Below are 18,346 nucleotides of genomic sequence, written 5' to 3' on the forward strand. Positions count from 1 at the left end.
AATTTTTCATGTAGTATCCCTATTGAAAATTTGCCCGATGCTGGGCATAGTGGAATCCATCATCCATCATCATGGTGGATTATGGTAGTGGGTGGCATGCTGGGTGACGGGTGGCATGGTGGGTGCTGGGCATGGTGGTTGCTGGGCGTGGTGGTTGCTGGGCACGGCGGGTGCTGGGCGGCATGGTGGTTGCTGGGCAGTGGGTGCTGGGTGGCACGGTGGGTGCTGGGCGGCACGGTGGGTGATGGGTGGCACGATGGGCACTGGGTTGGATATCATCGTGGGCGCAGCACGTCAAAGGCAAGTTGTGTGATGAATTGAAGGAGCAACCATTGCTATTCGGAAGCTCATGACGGGCTATCTTTATGTGATGTTGAGTCTTGTGAAGTGTCCCGTCTGTATATACGTGTTGCCAAGATGCAGCTATTTTCATGCCATAACGAATCAATCTGTAAAGCACCATACTACGTAGCATATCATCACACTTTATTGAAAAAGCATCACTGGACTTGTACTGTATTTACTTTTCCACTCGCTTGCCCTGGCGTCCTGCTTGTGTAAAAGAAAGCTCCAAAGGTGCTTTCGCAGGGAAGCAAGGTGGTTCTCCGGATGTGGTGCAGGTGGCATCATTGGATGGTCACTTATGTATTTCTCCAGGCAGTCTAAAAGGAGAGTGCAATAAATATATAAGTAAATTGTTTTTCCAATGATTTCTAGCAATAAGTGAATGAAGGAAATCTGCTCTAATCACTTCAACAAAAGTTTCAGATAACAAAATGCAGCAAATGTTACACACAAACATGCTACCCAGGGCGCAAGCCAGCACAGATTTATTTGCAGTGAGAATGCATATACATGCATCACATTGTTTTGCAGATTTACATGGGAGCTGTACTCAAAGCTTTATGGGGCGGATATTTGGCTTCTGATTTTGCATAATTTGTCTGCTCTTCGACCACCCAAATTCCTGTCAAATTTGGAGAGCCACAATTTGGCTACACTTTCTCTAACGCATGTAGGAGAGCTGCAAGGTGCAAACTGTCTGGTTTGTCCATTCTATCATTTGTTATCTTTACTTGTTGCTCGTGCAGTTGGTGAGGAAGTCGTAACTTTAGCATTTGCCATATAGGCATAAAAGATTTCATGTAAAAGCTGTATAATGGCTGGCTTGCAAGCAAACCAATGTTTTAAAGTGAAGCTTTTTTTGCCTCTTCTCCCAACATTACGGGCGCTGCAGCTGCTAAGGTCTTGTCATGCGTGCCGTTGGATTTCTTGCAACATTACCAGATGGCGCTCACCTCTGCACATCCTGACCGGCGCTCCTGCCCCTGCATTTCACCGTTAGTGTGTATCACACGTGCTGTGCTGGTTTTAATTTCTATGCGAGAAAAATGCAGTTGCTGGGCTGTGATAGTGTAAACATTAGAATCGTCCTTAGTCTGAAGAGAGCGCTTTGAGCTGGAATCTCAACAGTGTGTTGGCCATGTATGTAGAAGGAGCCCATTAACACGCGCCAGCAAGGCGCGCACTCGACGTCGAGGACACCCAGACTTGAAAGAAGCGTCACACAGAACAGGACCGTCTTCGCTACGCAGTGAAATGTAGTGCAGACCGCGAACTTATGTATACATTGTATACATACAATTACAATACGTAATTGAAGTATGCACAGCCTCATAATTCAATTAAAGTTTAATATTTCTGCCATGATGCGGTGTGCCATGTGAGGCAATGACAATGCTCAATTCCCTCTCTGAGATTATGAACAATGACTCGCAACAACGCCTCAAGCAAACACATCTCCCTGTGTGTTCTGTGGACTATGCAGACAAACAGAAGTGGTGCATGCAAGGTAACGCTTAACATCAACTCGCCACTTTCGTATTGGACTAAACGCTGAAAGATTATAAACTTGCCATTAACATCACCGTTAATTATTGTCAATCAAAGCAAACACTGTGTGCTTCGTGTACATCGATTCTCACAGTGCATGGGATCTGCCATTTTTTTTTGTTCTACTTTTCAATCTCCATATTGCTACTTTGCTAAGCTAACCTACATCTTCAATGTAAAAAATGCCTAAAGAAGCACCTTAACGTAATACAATCTTTCATGCTCGTCTGTTTAAAAAAAACACATTTCTGTAGGAAATGAAATCTGCGGCAGAGTGTTGATGTGACTACGAGAGTAACTGGTACTTTGATCCATAAAACAATTGAATCTTGGCAGAAGAATGCCAGTTACAGCCACACTATATAGTCCTTTCTAATCCAGGCTGGCGGAAAGTGCTGGAATTCCGCATGATGCCCAGCACCTTGCTTTTCTTGGCACCGACGAGAGGCATGAAAACTTTAGGATGCTTTGCGTAGAACAAGATCAGCTATGCAGATCAGAGCGTACATGCGACTTATGTATGAGGTGCTTTCTTTGTGTAGCAGTTCTTTCCTCATTCTTATGCTTAAATAAAATGAGATCACTGAAAGTATGCCGAAAGTGCTGATAGGTCATATCTTACAAACTTCAATAATCAGAACATCTAAAATCAAGAAAGCGGCTGACAGATGGGATAGCACACTGTGGTATGAAGGTTATAAATATGGATGAGGTGCCTCAGAAAGGCTGGCCAATGTTTCGATAGGAGCTATCTTTGTCAAAAGCGGCCTGGTCAGCCTTGGCATGTTAGTTTTAAAGGACTAGTAGGGTGTCGTCACGTGCGGTTGTTGTCAGTGGCAGCTGGTTGTAAAGGGAGCGACTTTAAAGAGAATGAGCGCTGTCGTCTGACGTCTGTAAGCATGGTTCCTAAGACGAGGGCACAAGACCGTGAGAATAGGAATGCGGCAAGAAAAGAAACGAAAGAAAAGGAGAAAAAAGAGATGCCAAGAGGCAAAAAAAGAAAGACAAGAAAAAGAAGGGCATGGGAGCGTGTTAAGGAAGTGAGGGGTTAGGGAGCATTCAGGAGTGTCATTGGCAGCATGTTTCTGCCGTTTTAGAAGAACTGGTCAGGCGGTCAGTGTGCGAGTAACAAAAAAGACCCCAAAAGACATCAGTTGAAAGAATGACTTGAGTAGCGTAGCAGCAACGCGTCGGGTAATTTTGAAGTTAAGATGGCGACAAGGTGTCTCGTATGCAATGCATGTGGTAGCTGGCAGGCAGAGGCATGGTGTTTTAGGGATGTCAGCCTCAGTAGCTCAACGTAGGTGTCGTCACAGTGGTATATAGAGCTGGTGATACCCTGTGTGACTGATGCGCAGAAAAAGGTATCCTGGCATCTGGGACTTTGGATTGTGGTGGTGAGGGTGTTAAAAAAATATGCTAGAAAACAGACAAAAGGGGGGAACTGAAAGTGGAATAAGAAATAGGAGGGTTACATGAGCAAAAGCGGGTGGAGGCAGGTGTACATGGGAAAAGGGGTCATACAGTTGATATAAACATTAAAACATGAAAAAATATAATAAATTGAGTAGTAAGCAGGTAAAAATTAGAAACGGTGGAATAGGCGAGGTTAAGAATTAGGTTTAGCTGGTGGCACCATGTGTTTTGTGCCTTGGTTGATGACATGAGGCTTTCCGATTTAAGTTACAGCTTTAAAGTTTTTAAAGATTCTAAGCTGCTATGTGTTAAATTAATTCCCATTAGATGTAGGCATTTAAACTTGTGTATGAGGTATGATTCCATATATTTCCTCTAGCGAGGTGAGCGGAAATTTGTGGTCTATAGAGCCTTGCTTTGTCACATATGACATGTTCATGGAAGTGGCTGGCTACTGCTTTAGGTAAATTGTCTTGTATCTGCGCGGTGACCGTTCAGTCTTTTATGAATTTTTTGTCCTGTCTTACCTATGCATTATTTGCTACAAGCGTCACATTCTAGACAGTAGACTACATTGCTTGATGTGCAGATGAAACTCGAAGTTACCTTGTTTGAGTAATTTGATGCTGTACTTATTACTGTAGTAGTAGATTAAATATGTTCGCATGTAGAGTACCCGGGCGGCCACAGGGACTGGTTCCTAACTTCGTTTTTGTTTTTAGTTTGGCACGTACAAGAATATCCTTAATATTATAGTGTTTAATCTCAAAACTACTCTGGGTAGGGCGTAAAAAATCTTGTTTCTGGTTGCTGGTGAGAATTGGGTAGTATTTATTGAGGATGTTGGTCATGTTTGGGAGTGTGTTTGAGAATTTAGTAGTAAGAGGCGCTGTTCTTGTGATCCTAGGGTGGGGCTTGAGCACCTCGGCTCAGTCAAGTTTGGTTGCATTGGTGCAGGCTTTCTGAAGGGCACTCTTTGGGTGGTTCCCGTTTGATAGGGTTTCTTTAAGGTGATCAAGTCTATCTATGTAGTCTTGGTTTTCAACACACATGTGACGTAGCCATGTGCTTGGCCTTTAAAGATGCCTTCTTTGCAATGTGGCTTGATGGTGGCTTGTATATTCTAGGTACTGTTGTTTGTCAAAAGGTTTCCATACAGCATTGTCATTAGTTTCCCAGTGTCAATGTATATTGTTGTGTCCACAAAGTTTATGCGCTCCATTGAAGATTTTGATGTGAATTTTATTGTTGGGTGAAAAGAATTTAGAAATCCTACATATTTATCTAGGCTGTCTTGACCGTGTCACCATATTATGAATATGTCGTCTATGTATCGTAGGTATGTGTGGGGCCTGTCAGTGCAGCGCAATAGGAAGTCTGTAGAATCCCCATAAATATGTTCGCATAAATGTTTTCCCATGTACATCTGCTTCCGCCCGCTTTTGCTCATGCCACCCTCTTATTTGTTATTCCAGTTTCAGTTCACCCCCATATTTGTCTGTTCTTTATTAAATTTTTTCGAAACACCCTCACCAACACATTCCAAAGTCCCAGGCACCAGGATACCTTCTTCGGTGCCTCAGCCACACAGGGTATCGCCACTTCTGTATACCGCTGTGACGACACCTACGTTGAGCTACTGGGACTAACGTCCCTAGAAAGACCATGCCGATGCCTTTCAGCTACCCTATGCACTGCATTCTGGACTCCTTGCTGCCATCTTAACTCCTTTTAAATTATCCGACGCCTTGCTGCTATGCTACTCAAGTCATTCTTTCAACTAATGTCTTTTCGGGTTGTTTTTGTTACTCGAGCACTGACCGCCTCACCGGCTCCATTAAAGCCACAAGAACATGCTGCCAAAGACACCCCTGAATGCTCCCTAACCTCTTGCTTCCCCAACACCCTCATATGCCCTTCTTTTTCTTTTCTTGTTCTTTCTTTCCCTCTTGGTGTCTCTTTTTTTCTCCTTTTCTCCCAACCTTCCCACTCCCACTCTTGTTCCTACATCTTAGGAATCATGCTTACAGACATCAGGTGACCACACTCATTCTCCTTCAAGTCTCTCCCTTTACAACCAGCCACTCCCGACAACTGCATGTGACGTCACTCTACTAACACTTTAAAACTAACATGACAAGGATGACGAGGCAGCCTTTGAGAAGATAGGTCCTCCTAACGGAACGTTGGCCACCCTTTCTGAGGCACTTTATCCCTGTTTATAACTTTTACATCCCAATAATCAGAATAGTGTTTTGAAATTGCATGGCTGTGAACGCTGCAGATTGTAAAGCAGCACATCAGGTGACCACAGTCAACACTTTGGAAGGCAGTGGTTTAAAAAGCTTCTTTTAGACCATACAATTTGCCAAGCTTTGTCGGAACCCAATTTTCTTGAGAAGCATTATTTCAAAAAAGTGAAATGAAAGCTGCAGCGTGAAAAGCTACAATAACGCATGCCAAGTCTACATTAGAAATTTCAAAGACAATGAGGTGCTTAAATGTTCACTTCTGTTAAGACAATGAGCAGCAGGTGAATGCAAGCTATCAAGGTCCTGTCAAAATTAACCGCTCGTGTAGCCACCCGACTTTCTTGATTGTTTTTTAATTCAAACTGATTATGGGGGAAACTTTGTGGGCGGTTTTCGCAAGAAACCCATATCCCGAAATTATCTTGTTCTGCTTTTCATACCCACAGAGACATTTAAATTGTGTGTCGAGACACAGTGCATATACAGCAGAAGAAAAAGATATACATATAGGCACTTGCCTTATTCTTGCTTAGGCATTTCATGTCGCTCTGTATACATCATGCAATGCTAACTCATTCAGATAGCTTGTAGATATGCAGTTATGTTTCTTAAATGAGGTGACTGTTGACTTACTCTTCAAAGCAGCCACTTTCTCCGGTGTTGCCGGAAGCTTCCCAGATGCGCGGCACATTGTCCGGCAGGCCTGTCCAGTCACGCTGCTTTCACCTGCTTGCACTGGTGTCCACAGGTGCCATGCCAGCTCTAATGGGCACTTTCCGCCGGAAGCAGACTTGAATATGTAATGCCACTTGTTGAGTGGCATCACAAATCCCACACCAATCTGTACCTGCAATAGATATGAAGTGTTTTTTTCCTGAGCAGTATTCTTAACACTAAAACACACTTGTATAAAACAATATGATATAGGTTAATTAGGTCCGTCAATTTCTGATGCAACTCTATAATTTCCAATTTCTGCCCCTCGAACAAGTTTTAAAAAAAAATGGGGTTAAACCCAACCTCACCAAGAAATTCATTTTTGAGTAAAGGAATAAACTAATAAAATTTTCCCATTTTAAGGGCAGCAAGCACTCATATTTCGTACAGTCTAACCTTGCAATAATAAAATTAACAGAGAAAGCGAAACAATTGATTCAAATAGGCGCACCACCATGCAGAGAACAGTGCAAGAACAAGTGACGTCAAGGCCTCCAAAATTGCAGTGTCACACGGAGAACAGTGCAGCACATGTTACCTAGAGACCTACGCGCGCCAGTCTCCAAAGCTTTGGCCACCACCATCACACACTACATGGCCTTGTTCTAAAGAACACTGGAGACATGCCTTGAAAGTATGATTGCTCTTGCATGGCTGAAAACAAGTGAATTCCCTTGTGGGCTCTGAAAACCACTCGCACCACTCACTCATCTCAGCAGTTATATTTTCGTCATGACTAAACTGCAGCGACAAATGCGCCAAGTCCCGTCACAACTTCAAACTTCAGAACTCAGTGTGCACGCTCCTTTTACTGCGACCAGGTTTGCAATGTTTGTTGTAACAGTACAGCGCTAGTACAGCGGCAGTGGAATTCTCTTTAGGGACAATTGCACCTTCTACATCTTTTTGTAGGTTTTTGCGCAATATGTGCGTTGCTGTTTTTTGTCATTAAGCCCTTCAGTTGATGCCTAGAGCCCGTTCAGACTGTGTCTCTTTGTGTGTGTGTGTGCCCTTGCACTTTTCATGATGTCCAAGTTCAGCTACCACCAACTAGAACTAACTTTTGCATTAATCAGAAGTACATATTAGCACGCTTTATAAAAAGCCAAAGGATTAGCACTATGCTGACCGGAAATTAGAAATGGTAAGAATATTCTGGCTGAAAACAACCCCCCATTTCATGTTTATCAACACTGACGGGCAAGTAATTAAGAAAGTTGGTGTACGTTAATGTTTACCTTTTGAGTGATACAAGGGACAGAAAGAAGACAACAGGACACAAAAGCTACCAATTCAACATTAATTTTGATGCAAAAATTAAAGATAATATTTATACTGCGTGTGCTCTTGCACTGCACAAGCAATCTTTTAAGACAAAGGGCACAAGTTGCAATACAAATGTACAAAATCATGATAAACAGTACTTGCACAAAAATATAACAAATAAGCACGGAGTGATCACTATTCCGTGTCATTTAGATAGTATTCCTCTTTGTAATGCAATCATAATGAGCACTTGCTGACAGGTGTCCCTCTTTTTTAAATGGTATGCCTCAGTGATGTTGATCAATCGGTTGCCTTAAGTAAACAAAAGAGATGAACAATCTAAATCTGGCGTGCATCACCAGTTGTGTCAATGCATTGTCAAGTGGGACGAGCATGCTTGTCCCTTGAGTGAATAATGGTGCTCTCCTGGGCACATGGTTATACACCGGCCAGTCTGCCCCATATACAAGACCGTCCATTCTTAGTCCATTCCGGACAGGCCGCCATTGGAATATGAACCTGGCAACGTTTAACGCTAGAACGTTATCTAGTGAGGCGAGTCTAGCAGTGCTATTGGAGGAATTAGAGGGCAGTAAATGGGATATAATAGGGCTCAGTGAAGTTAGGAGGCCAAAAGAAGCATATACAGTGCTAAAAAGCGGGCACGTCCTGTGCTACCGCGGCCTAGAGGAAAGAAGAGAACTAGGAGTCGGATTCCTGATTAATAAGAATATAGCTGGCAACATACAGGAATTCTATAGCATTAACGAGAGGGTGGCAGGTCTTGTTGTTAAACTTAATAAGAGGTACAAAATGAAGATTGTACAGGTCTACGCCCCTACATCCAGTCATGATGACCAGGAAGTCGAATGCTTCTATGAAGACGTGGAATCGGCGATGGGTAGAGTGAAAACCAAATACACTATACTAATGGGCGACTTTAATGCCAAGGTAGGCAAGAAGCAGGCTGGAGACAAGGCAGTGGGGGAATATGGCATAGGCACTAGGAATAGCAGGGGGGAGTTATTAGTCGAGTTTGCGGAACAGAATAATATGAGGATAATGAATACTTTCTTTCGCAAGCGAGATAGCCGAAAGTGGACGTGGAGGAGCCCGAACGGCGAGACTAGAAATGAAATAGACTTCATACTCTGCGCTAACCCTGGCATCATACAAGATGTGGACGTGCTCGGCACGGTGCGCTGCAGTGACCACAGGATGGTAAGAACTCGAATTAGCCTAGACCTGAGGAGGGAACGGAAGAAACTGGTACATAAGAAGCCGATCAATGAGTTAGCGGTAAGAGGGAAAATAGAGGAATTCCAGATCAAGCTACAGAACAGGTATTCGGCTTTAACTCAGGAAGAGGACCTTAGTGTTGAAGCAATGAACGACAATCTTGTGGGCATCATTAAGAAGTGTGCAATGGAAGTCGGTGGTAACTCGATTAGGCAGGATACCAGTAAACTATCGCAGGCGACGAAAGATCTGATCAAGAAACGCCAATGTATGAAAGCCTCTAACCCTACAGCTAGAATAGAACTGGCAGAACTTTCGAAGTTAATCAACAAGCGTAAGACAGCTGACATAAGGAAGTATAATATGGATAGAATTGAACATGCTCTCAGGAACGGCGGAAGCCTAAAAACAGTGAAGAAGAAACTAGGAATTGGCAAGAATCAGATGTATGCGTTAAGAGACAAAGCCGGCAATATCATTACTAATATGGATGAGATAGTTCAAGTGGCTGAGGAGTTCTATAGAGATTTATACAGTACCAGTGGCACCCACGACGATAATGGAAGAGAAAATAGTCTAGAGGAATTCGAAGTCCCAAAGGTAACGCCGGAAGAAGTAAAGAAAGCCTTGGGAGAAATGCAAAGGGGGAAGGCAGCTGGGGAGGATCAGGTAACAGCAGATTTGTTGAAGGATGGCGGGCAGATTGTTCTAGAGAAACTGGCCACCCTGTATACGCAATGCCTCATGACGTCGAGCGTACCGGAATCTTGGAAGAACGCTAACATAATCCTAATCCATAAGAAAGGGGACGCCAAAGACTTGAAAAATTATAGACCGATCAGCTTACTGTCCGTTGCCTACAAAATATTTACTAAGGTAATCGCAAATAGAATCAGGAACACCTTAGACTTCTGTCAAGCAAAGGACCAGGCAGGATTCCGTAAAGGCTACTCAACAATAGATCATATTCACACTATCAATCAGGTGATAGAGAAATGTGCGGAATATAACCAACCCTTATATATAGCTTTCATTGATTATGAGAAAGCGTTTGATTCTGTCGAAACCTCAGCAGTCATGGAGGCATTAAGGAATCAGGGTGTAGACGAGCCGTATGTAAAAATACTGAAAAATATCTATAGCGGCTCCACAGCCACCGTAGTCCTCCATAAAGAAAGCAACAAAATCCCAATAAAGAAAGGCGTCAGGCAGGGAGATACAATCTCTCCAATGCTATTCACAGCGTGTTTACAGGAGGTATTCAGAGACCTGGATTGGGAAGAATTGGGGATAAAAATTAATGGAGAATACCTTAGTAACTTGCGATTCGCTGATGATATTGCCTTGCTTAGTAACTCAGGGGACCAATTGCAATGCATGCTCACTGACCTGGAGAGGCAAAGCAGAAGAGTGGGTCTAAAAATTAATCTGCAGAAAACTAAAGTAATGTTTAACAGTCTCGGAAGAGAACAGCAATTTACAATAGGCAGCGAGGCACTGGAAGTCGTAAGGGAATACATCTACTTAGGACAGGTAGTGACGGCGGATCCGGATCATGAGACGGAAATAATCAGAAGAATAAGAATGGGCTGGGGTGCGTTTGGCAGGCATTCTCAGATCATGAACAGCAGGTTGCCATTATCCCTCAAGAGAAAAGTGTATAATAGCTGTGTCTTACCAGTACTCACCTACGGGGCAGAAACCTGGAGGCTTACGAAAAGGGTTCTACTCAAATTGAGGACGACGCAACGAGCTATGGAAAGAAGAATGATAGGTGTAACGTTAAGGGATAAGAAAAGAGCAGATTGGGTGAGGGAACAAACGCGAGTTAATGACATCTTAGTTGAAATCAAGAAAAAGAAATGGGCATGGGCAGGACATGTAATGAGGAGGGAAGATAACCGATGGTCATTAAGGGTTACGGACTGGATCCCAAGGGAAGGGAAGCGTAGCAGGGGACGGCAGAAAGTTAGGTGGGCGGATGAGATTAAGAAGTTTGCAGGGACGGCATGGCCGCAATTAGTACATGACCGGGGTTGTTGGAGAAGTATGGGAGAGGCCTTTGCCCTGCAGTGGGCGTAACCAGGCTGATGATGATGATGATGATTCTTAGTACGAAGATGGTGCAGAGTGGCCGAACTCTGCGGGTTGCCAGCGCGCATGGCATGGCTGTGTTACGGAGCTAAGCGGCGCAGGCGCACAGGGGCTTAGAGGTGGGACTTCATGTCGTGTGTCATCCGCTAAAGCATGGCATGCTCCCGCACTTAGCAGATGACACGAAGCTCCACATCCCCCCTGCGCCATGCACGCTGGCACTTCGCGGGGCGTGGTCACGCTGAGTCGTGTTCGTGCCAAGAGTTGACGACCCTGTACATTTGACCAAACATACACATGAACAGAGGCATAGACTACACTACTAATGACGGACACAAGACATATTTAGTGGTAATTTATACAAATCTCCTTTGCCTGGACGTCATTCTCAATGCGCTTGTGAAATGCTATGCACACATATTTCGAGCGAAAAAATAAAGTAGGCAGGTATGCAGCACAGTCCACAAGTGAACTGAGAAAAGCAAGCAGGCAAGCGAGGTACGCTTGGTTAAACATACCACGAAATATGTCTAGTGCGTGTTAGGGGGAGTGTACTGCATTCCAATGTTAGGAAGCTGACAGGCCAGGAACTAAATATGTACCAAAGAAATCACCACATTTTACTGAGAAGACCGGCATGCTCGTATGACTTGGCCGTGCATTGCCGCGATAGGGCTTTAGGCCAGATTAAATTAGTTTATCTGTTTCCACCCACGGTGAAAAATTGACAAGAGAAATCAGAGGCATACCACAAGACGTGTGAGCAAGCCCCCATTATGAATGCATGAAAAAAGGCGCCCTTTCTAGATGACAAGGGATAGAAATTAGTCTGACTATTCACCTTTTTTTACGCAAATACTGTTTATTATGATTTTTTGCCTTTGTATTACAACTCACATTTTCCTTCTGAAGGAACTTGTGCACAATATAAGCACACATTCAGTGTTTTTATTCCTTCTATCAAAATATTCAGTCATCACTGGTCATGTTGTATGGTCTCCCTTCCTTCACTGTGTAAATTTTGTCCTCAAGAGTTATGTGAGCTGACTGGCAAACTCAAAACGACACTACAAATTTTACCTAGAGGATACGACTGGTTCTCAGAAAATGCACAAATACGGAAACAGGTGTCTGTGGGCACACTGTAGCAATAATGAGTGCAAGCTACCTTTGACATTGCTGCAATACATCAGTTGTCACATGGCTACAACCCTTAAGAAACAACAGAAATGTAAGTGCACATCAAAAACAAGCAGGTTCATCAACCACAAATTTGAATTCAGCAGCCACAACATAGGCAGTTTCATGTAGCTAAAGCATTAGCTAATATGTGGAAAATACATGCACAAGCACCCTTAGCTTGAGATACCTGCATACCAACATAAAACCATGAGTTGCAGTGCATATGATGCTTGTTCTTGACACTAGTATTTTGTGAAAAATACTTTTTGGATTACGTACAATGCTTCCAATTGATTTGCCCAGTAATCAAAGGCTTTTGACAGCATTCCACTTTGTACTTGCGAGTTGAAAATATTCTCACCTGAACAGCAACAAGCAGAATAAATAGAAAACTGCCCACTGTGCTAACCAAATATGTGGAGAGACCCAAAGTAATAGAATTATTTCTGGACAGCTGTAGACTTAGAGCTTGTTGGCTGATAATCACTATTAAAATTACACCACTGCCAAGCAGATGTTCTGTGTGGTGCTGTTGAAATCAAGTTCACTTGATGAGCAACATAGCAATAACCAGCAAATGCTTTAGCAATAGCGAGCAGGCAATCTTGCATGTGCAAAACTGCATGCTTATTTAATGAGATTGCATCAATAGACTGAACTATGTACCAACTATGTGGTCTATGCAGTATAGACAAAGTCGAAAACGATGCAACTGGGCACAGACTCTGCCACAATGCCTACTTGCATGAATGGGTATAGCTTAAGAAGAGTATAAAAAAATGTAGAGAAAGAAAGCAAGCTTACTAGAAAACTCCTCACTGCTGTAGTACTTACAGCACAGTGAATACTGGCCTTCATGTACCATTTAAAGAAATTCAAGCTCGTGTCCATTGTTCTGGGAACTTGAGAAATAATTGGGAAATTAATGCAGAAGGCTGGGCTAGTTGGCATTGACACAGCTCCTGTGACATAGCTACTAGCACAAACAAGGCGAATGGAATAAAGGTCGGACTAGTCAAAGCAGTAGACTTCAACTGACAAGCTTTATTCAGAAGAAACATGCAAACAGGCCACCGCATGCTCAGTTAAGGTGGAGACAGATGCATAAACGAATGTGCCACATAGGGGATAACCAAATGCACATAGAAGCTGATAAGCATCCACAAGAAGCGATTACAAAGCATTCACCAGATTTTTCTGAAGACACAACACTTATTTATCAGCTAGTACCAGTGATGGAGTGCTTATGCATTCATCAGCAGCTTTCGAAATGCAAAACACCTCAAACATTTCCCTATATAACTGCCTGGCAAACTGACTGAGCACTTGTGTGTTATGAAAACATGGGGAGCATTTATGGGTACTTCAACAGTGATCAGCCAAGTAGCCAGTGCCTGTGAGAGCATTTACAGCGTTCCGGTACTCCCCAAGCCACTCATTCAGGCACCTGTTCGTTCAATATACCACTTTCCACAGGGAAGCGCAATGTAGTATACCACCACTACATTTCAGTTAACAAAGCAGGTGACATGCTCCTTAGTGCATGTACCTTGACGCTCGGCAATGTTTACCAACTTGCATATTCTTGTGAGCGTTAGCGGTGCTGAAAAAATGCCTACACCAAACTTGTTCGCCACCTTTCTTCTAGGCGGTGGGACACCCTGTGTATGTATGGCAGAGCTGCACGGCTACCACTGGGATATGCATTACTGCACGTCCAGTGGGCAATGTGGTAGTGCCAATGACTTTCTTGTTGTGCTGGCTTTGCTGTTAAAAACATTGTGGGTGTTTTCGAACAGTGTTCAGTAGGACTCAAGTTCACACATGAGTTGCCAGAAGATGATCACCTGCAATCATTCGATATTCGTATAATTTTAAATCATACTTTCCCTTATTATATATACTCTTTTAGGAAAAAGAAGCCCTTGCTCGACCACCGTTTGGCATACTCCATGTTAAAAGATGCATAGCTCCTAGCTGCTCGAGAGCTGTTCTGGTTAAATCTTGTGCACCAGGTTTCCTCAGCGCTCAGCAACAAGCGAGCCATTTATGTAGGGCCGGGTATCTCGATAACACCTTGGTGTCAATTACTGGGAGCCTCATTAAAGAGGTAAAAACAGATCTGGCAGCTGCTCGGTGCAATAACGCACATCCCAGTGGGCGCTCTGTGGCTGTGCCATCTGTACATGGGGTGTCCCACTACCTAAACAATGTGGCAAGCCAGTGCAGTGTAGGTGTTTTCTTCAGCGCCACTAGAGCTCGCAAGAATGTGCAGGTTGGTAAGCAACGCCGGGAATCAGGGTACATGCACAAAGGAGCATGTCACCCACTTTTTTAACTGCAATGTGGGGGTGGTATACAAAATTTCACTTCCCTGTAGAAAGTGCTGTATTGGACAAAAGGGCAGGTTCTTGACTGAGAGGCTTAGGGAGCACCGGAACGCTGCAAACGCTCTAGCAGGCACTGCCCATTTGGCTGACCACTGCCGAAGATGTGCTCGTAAATGCTACCTGTGTTTTCAAAACAAGCAAGTGCTCAGACGGTTTGGCAGGCAGTTAGATAAGGAAATATTCGGTGTTTGGCATTTCAAAGGCTGCTGATGAATGTGTAAGCACTCCTTCACTGGAACTCACTGATAAAGGAGTGTTTGTTGTACCTTGAGAAGACCCTGCTGAATGCTTTGTAATGGCTTGTTGTGGCAGTATTGGCTTCGTTGCGCAGTTGGTTTCCTCCCATGTGGCACATTTATTTATGCATCTGTCTGCAGATATTTTTGAGCATAAGGTGGGGCCTCATTGTGTGTTTTCTAAATAAAGCTTGTAAGTTGAAGTCTGCACTGTCATGTCCAACTTTTTTCAATTAGTCTTGTTCGTGCAAGTAACCATCACAATAATTGTAATACCAATGTTAAACAATGGTAAGCATGCTGCATGCTTAGACCTGTGACATATTTGGCCCATTACACTTTTAATCCTTACGTGTGCAGAAACTGCACAAGTGTGTAGCCTAAACAAAAGAAAGTGGATATAAAAGGTATAACACAGGAAAGTTTCAAATCAATAAAACAAAATAACAAGAGGTAGATATAATGTGTACTAAGAAAAATAAAATGTAACGCGCAGCCAAGTGATTGATGCAAGAAAAAATAAACCTCAAGACATGTTAGGTCTAGTTTTAAAGTGAACAAGGTAATGTGTACATAATGTCTACAAACACAAATAAGCAGCAAGTTGAATAAAGTTGAGCAGATATTTAGCTTCTCTAGTAAGCACTTCTGAATAATATGTCCATAAACTTATTGACGAATGATACCGAGATCCTACTTTTGCAAACACATACACTTCAGTCATACCTGACCAGACCATCCGATTACACACAGCGCTGCTGCAGCCATAGCTCCTCCCTGACGTGGACACTGTTGTTGGTCACGGCCTTGCCACTGCAAGATAGGTTCTGTGTTAACTTATAGCAGTGGCACATTAAAGAAGTCATCGTGAACACATGCAAGGAGCACAGAAAAAGTCACAAAAACAATGTTTGCACCACTGCAGGGTGGGAACAGAGCACAATGTCAAAGTTACTGATGAATATTGTGATAATAGGGACCTCTTCATGACAATAAAATTTTTAAGACCTACAGCTACAGTACATTACAAACAAATGTTTGTTTACGTAACAATTCATTTTTTTCTATCAGTTAAGCAACTTTCCCTTGTCATCTCTAGTTATGTCAAAGTTATGTCAAAACACCTTGTCTCAAAATGTAAGCTGTAGTAGTAGCAAGCCGTAATTGCTTAAATTTTTTTGCCCGAAGCCTATGAGGGAGATCTTGTGCGCGACGGCGACGCGCGACGGCTTTGAGCGAGAAAACGGGCCGTCGCGCGAACATATCGCTCGTTCTTGTCGCCTGGTTCTGGAAATCTAGAATTCGTCGCTCGTCGCCCAGAAGTGCTATGAGCGAACAGACAATAGCGCGAAGCCGGAACTGGATGTACATCAGTCGAGTACTACCGCTTGTGGCACGGAACAAGCAAACGACTATTTTGATACGTGCAAGGTTAAGAACCTACTGCAAGACTTTAAAGAAATGTTTTACGCTGCTCCTTTGAGTAAAACACAGCAACCTAAATTAATAAAGCACACTTTTGGCGCGTATTTGTTGCCCTCATACCGGCAACACCGGGGAGTCGGCTCTCAATGTCGTCGCTCGCATAGGGTACGACTTGTACGGAACGAGCTAGCGCGACAGTCATCTACATCGCGTCTCTGTCGCGCGCAAGACTGCTCGCATGGGGTACGACTTGTAGGGAACGAGCGAGCGCGACAGCCATCTACATCGCGTCGCTGTCGCGCGCAAGATCACTTGCATGGTGTTTATACTTTTTCCCAATAACTGCTCACAAACCGACAATCGCGTAAACAGACATTATTTACAACCTCGAAGCATAAGTAAGAGAGGAAACGTCATTGCAGTAAGAATAGGTAAAGAGGCAGATGAGTCTTTATTATCCAACGTCAGCAGAAAAGTGGCAGCTCGCGCAAATGAGGACTGTTGCCGAACCTAATCCCTCTCACCGGAAGGAAGCGCTCACCAAGATTTTCAATTTAGCATTAAGCCAATAAACTTGCGCAAGCAAATTATGTCAACCAACGCTCAGCAAGCATCGGCACAGTCAATGTCGTCGTGAGAGTTCGATTTCTTATACGCTCGCAAGGCACTCTATGCACACACGAGAAGCAAGCACAGCATGCGTGTACTCACCTGTTAAATGGTATGATGCTGTCGAAAAGCGCCCTCCAAGTTGCCGGAGCTGCAAAGTTATTCCCGCACACATGCCGTTGCGTAGTGGACGACCTGCGGAACGCTAATAATGCGCATCATTTCTTTGCGGCGTCCACCGAACTCTCCACAACCACCACGGACAAAGGGAACGCACTCCATGGCATGAAAATCGTTGGTCCACGTTTGCCTGGCGCACCACGCATACCGCGAGTTTGCAGCGAGACACAAGCTATCTTCTGGCACTTTTGTGCACGCGAACTAAGTCGCAATTCATTACAGCAAACGCAAAAACACGATCAAACAAACACATCGTAGCAACCCGTACGACCGACAGCACATGTAAACAAGGGAACAAGACTGGTGGATGGATACTATGAGCAACCTCTTTGAAACGAAGCGGTGGGTGGCGCCACCTGTGAAATGGGGAGTTTGTTTGGCCTCTGCGATGACTAAAATAATAACCAGCACACACTCGCTTTGTGCCTTGTTGCGCCGAACTACATATAGATGTTGCAATACATAAACAACCATCGCACAGGTTATATTATCTGCTATACTTTAGCGCAGAAAGAAATTCTATGACGTATTTTCGATTTCCAGTAGCTTCCGTCGCATGCGGGCAGTAAAAAGATGGCCTTCGAGATTCGCGTATGCCATTCTTAGGAAGCCTTCTCTGGGCTTTAATTTGAAGAAATATATATAAAAAGGTTTAGTAAAAAAAGTAAAAAAAACGTGTGGAAAGCGAGGGGGTGGAGCCCCTAGCCCAGAACTCCACTGGCTTGTGCGGTCCGCCGCGCCTGGTCGAGGCTGGCGAGCCAGGTCTCCCATTGCTCCCTTCCGGAAAGTTTGCCGCCTACTTTCAGCTGTTTTGAAGCCCATCCATGCCCACCCACGACGCCTTGCGCTACTGCCCGTGCATTGGCCCGTGCTGCCTGCGCCGTCACTTCGTTTTAAACGACTTGTTGCTTTCGTCACCCTCTATTGCAGCATTAGAAATTGTTGACATGATCTCGGAGGTACACGTCCAGTGTGCGATGTTTCCGTGCGCGTTGTAACTTATTCAGTCAGAAAGCATCAAATCTACGAGGATTAATCGCTCGTGTGGCGCGGGTTACACCCGTGTCATCCGCATTGCTTTCGTGTTGGTGTGGTGAATGTGTGCGTATTGCGCTCCGGTCGTCCATGCCTTCTGTATTTATCGTGCGGCCCACGAATATTCCTCGAAAAAACCACATGTCTCTGCCGCGTGAATGTGTTCTATGTGGTGGGTGCCAGAAATGTGCGGCGGTGTACAATATGTTCGCAGCCAAGTGCTACCGTGCATTCCTGCGAATTGACGCGGCTGCTTGTGCACGGTTTTATTCAGTGTTTCTTCATTAGCTTTGTGATTTACTTGCGTCTGCGATAGAATCCACAAGGTACCCCAGTTGAAAAAGACAACAGGAATTCATGTCGCAACTAGAGAAATTTCTGTTGTACGACAGAAGTTCCTCACGTTTCCGTA

General features: G+C 44.0%; 1 long non-coding RNA gene across 1 annotated transcript; it reads right to left on the minus strand.

Moving 5' to 3' along the window:
* Window positions 1–465: 465 nt before the first annotated feature.
* Window positions 466–15,491, minus strand: LOC126527980 (uncharacterized). Its single transcript, XR_011891313.1, has 3 exons — window positions 15,412–15,491; window positions 6,195–6,408; window positions 466–662 (listed from the first exon to the last, which is right to left on the minus strand). It is a non-coding gene; the product is annotated as an uncharacterized lncRNA (long non-coding RNA).
* Window positions 15,492–18,346: the final 2,855 nt, after the last annotated feature.

Source organism: Dermacentor andersoni, unplaced genomic scaffold (assembly GCF_023375885.2).
Source record: "Dermacentor andersoni unplaced genomic scaffold, qqDerAnde1_hic_scaffold ctg00000039.1, whole genome shotgun sequence".
NCBI lineage: Eukaryota > Metazoa > Arthropoda > Arachnida > Ixodida > Ixodidae > Dermacentor > Dermacentor andersoni.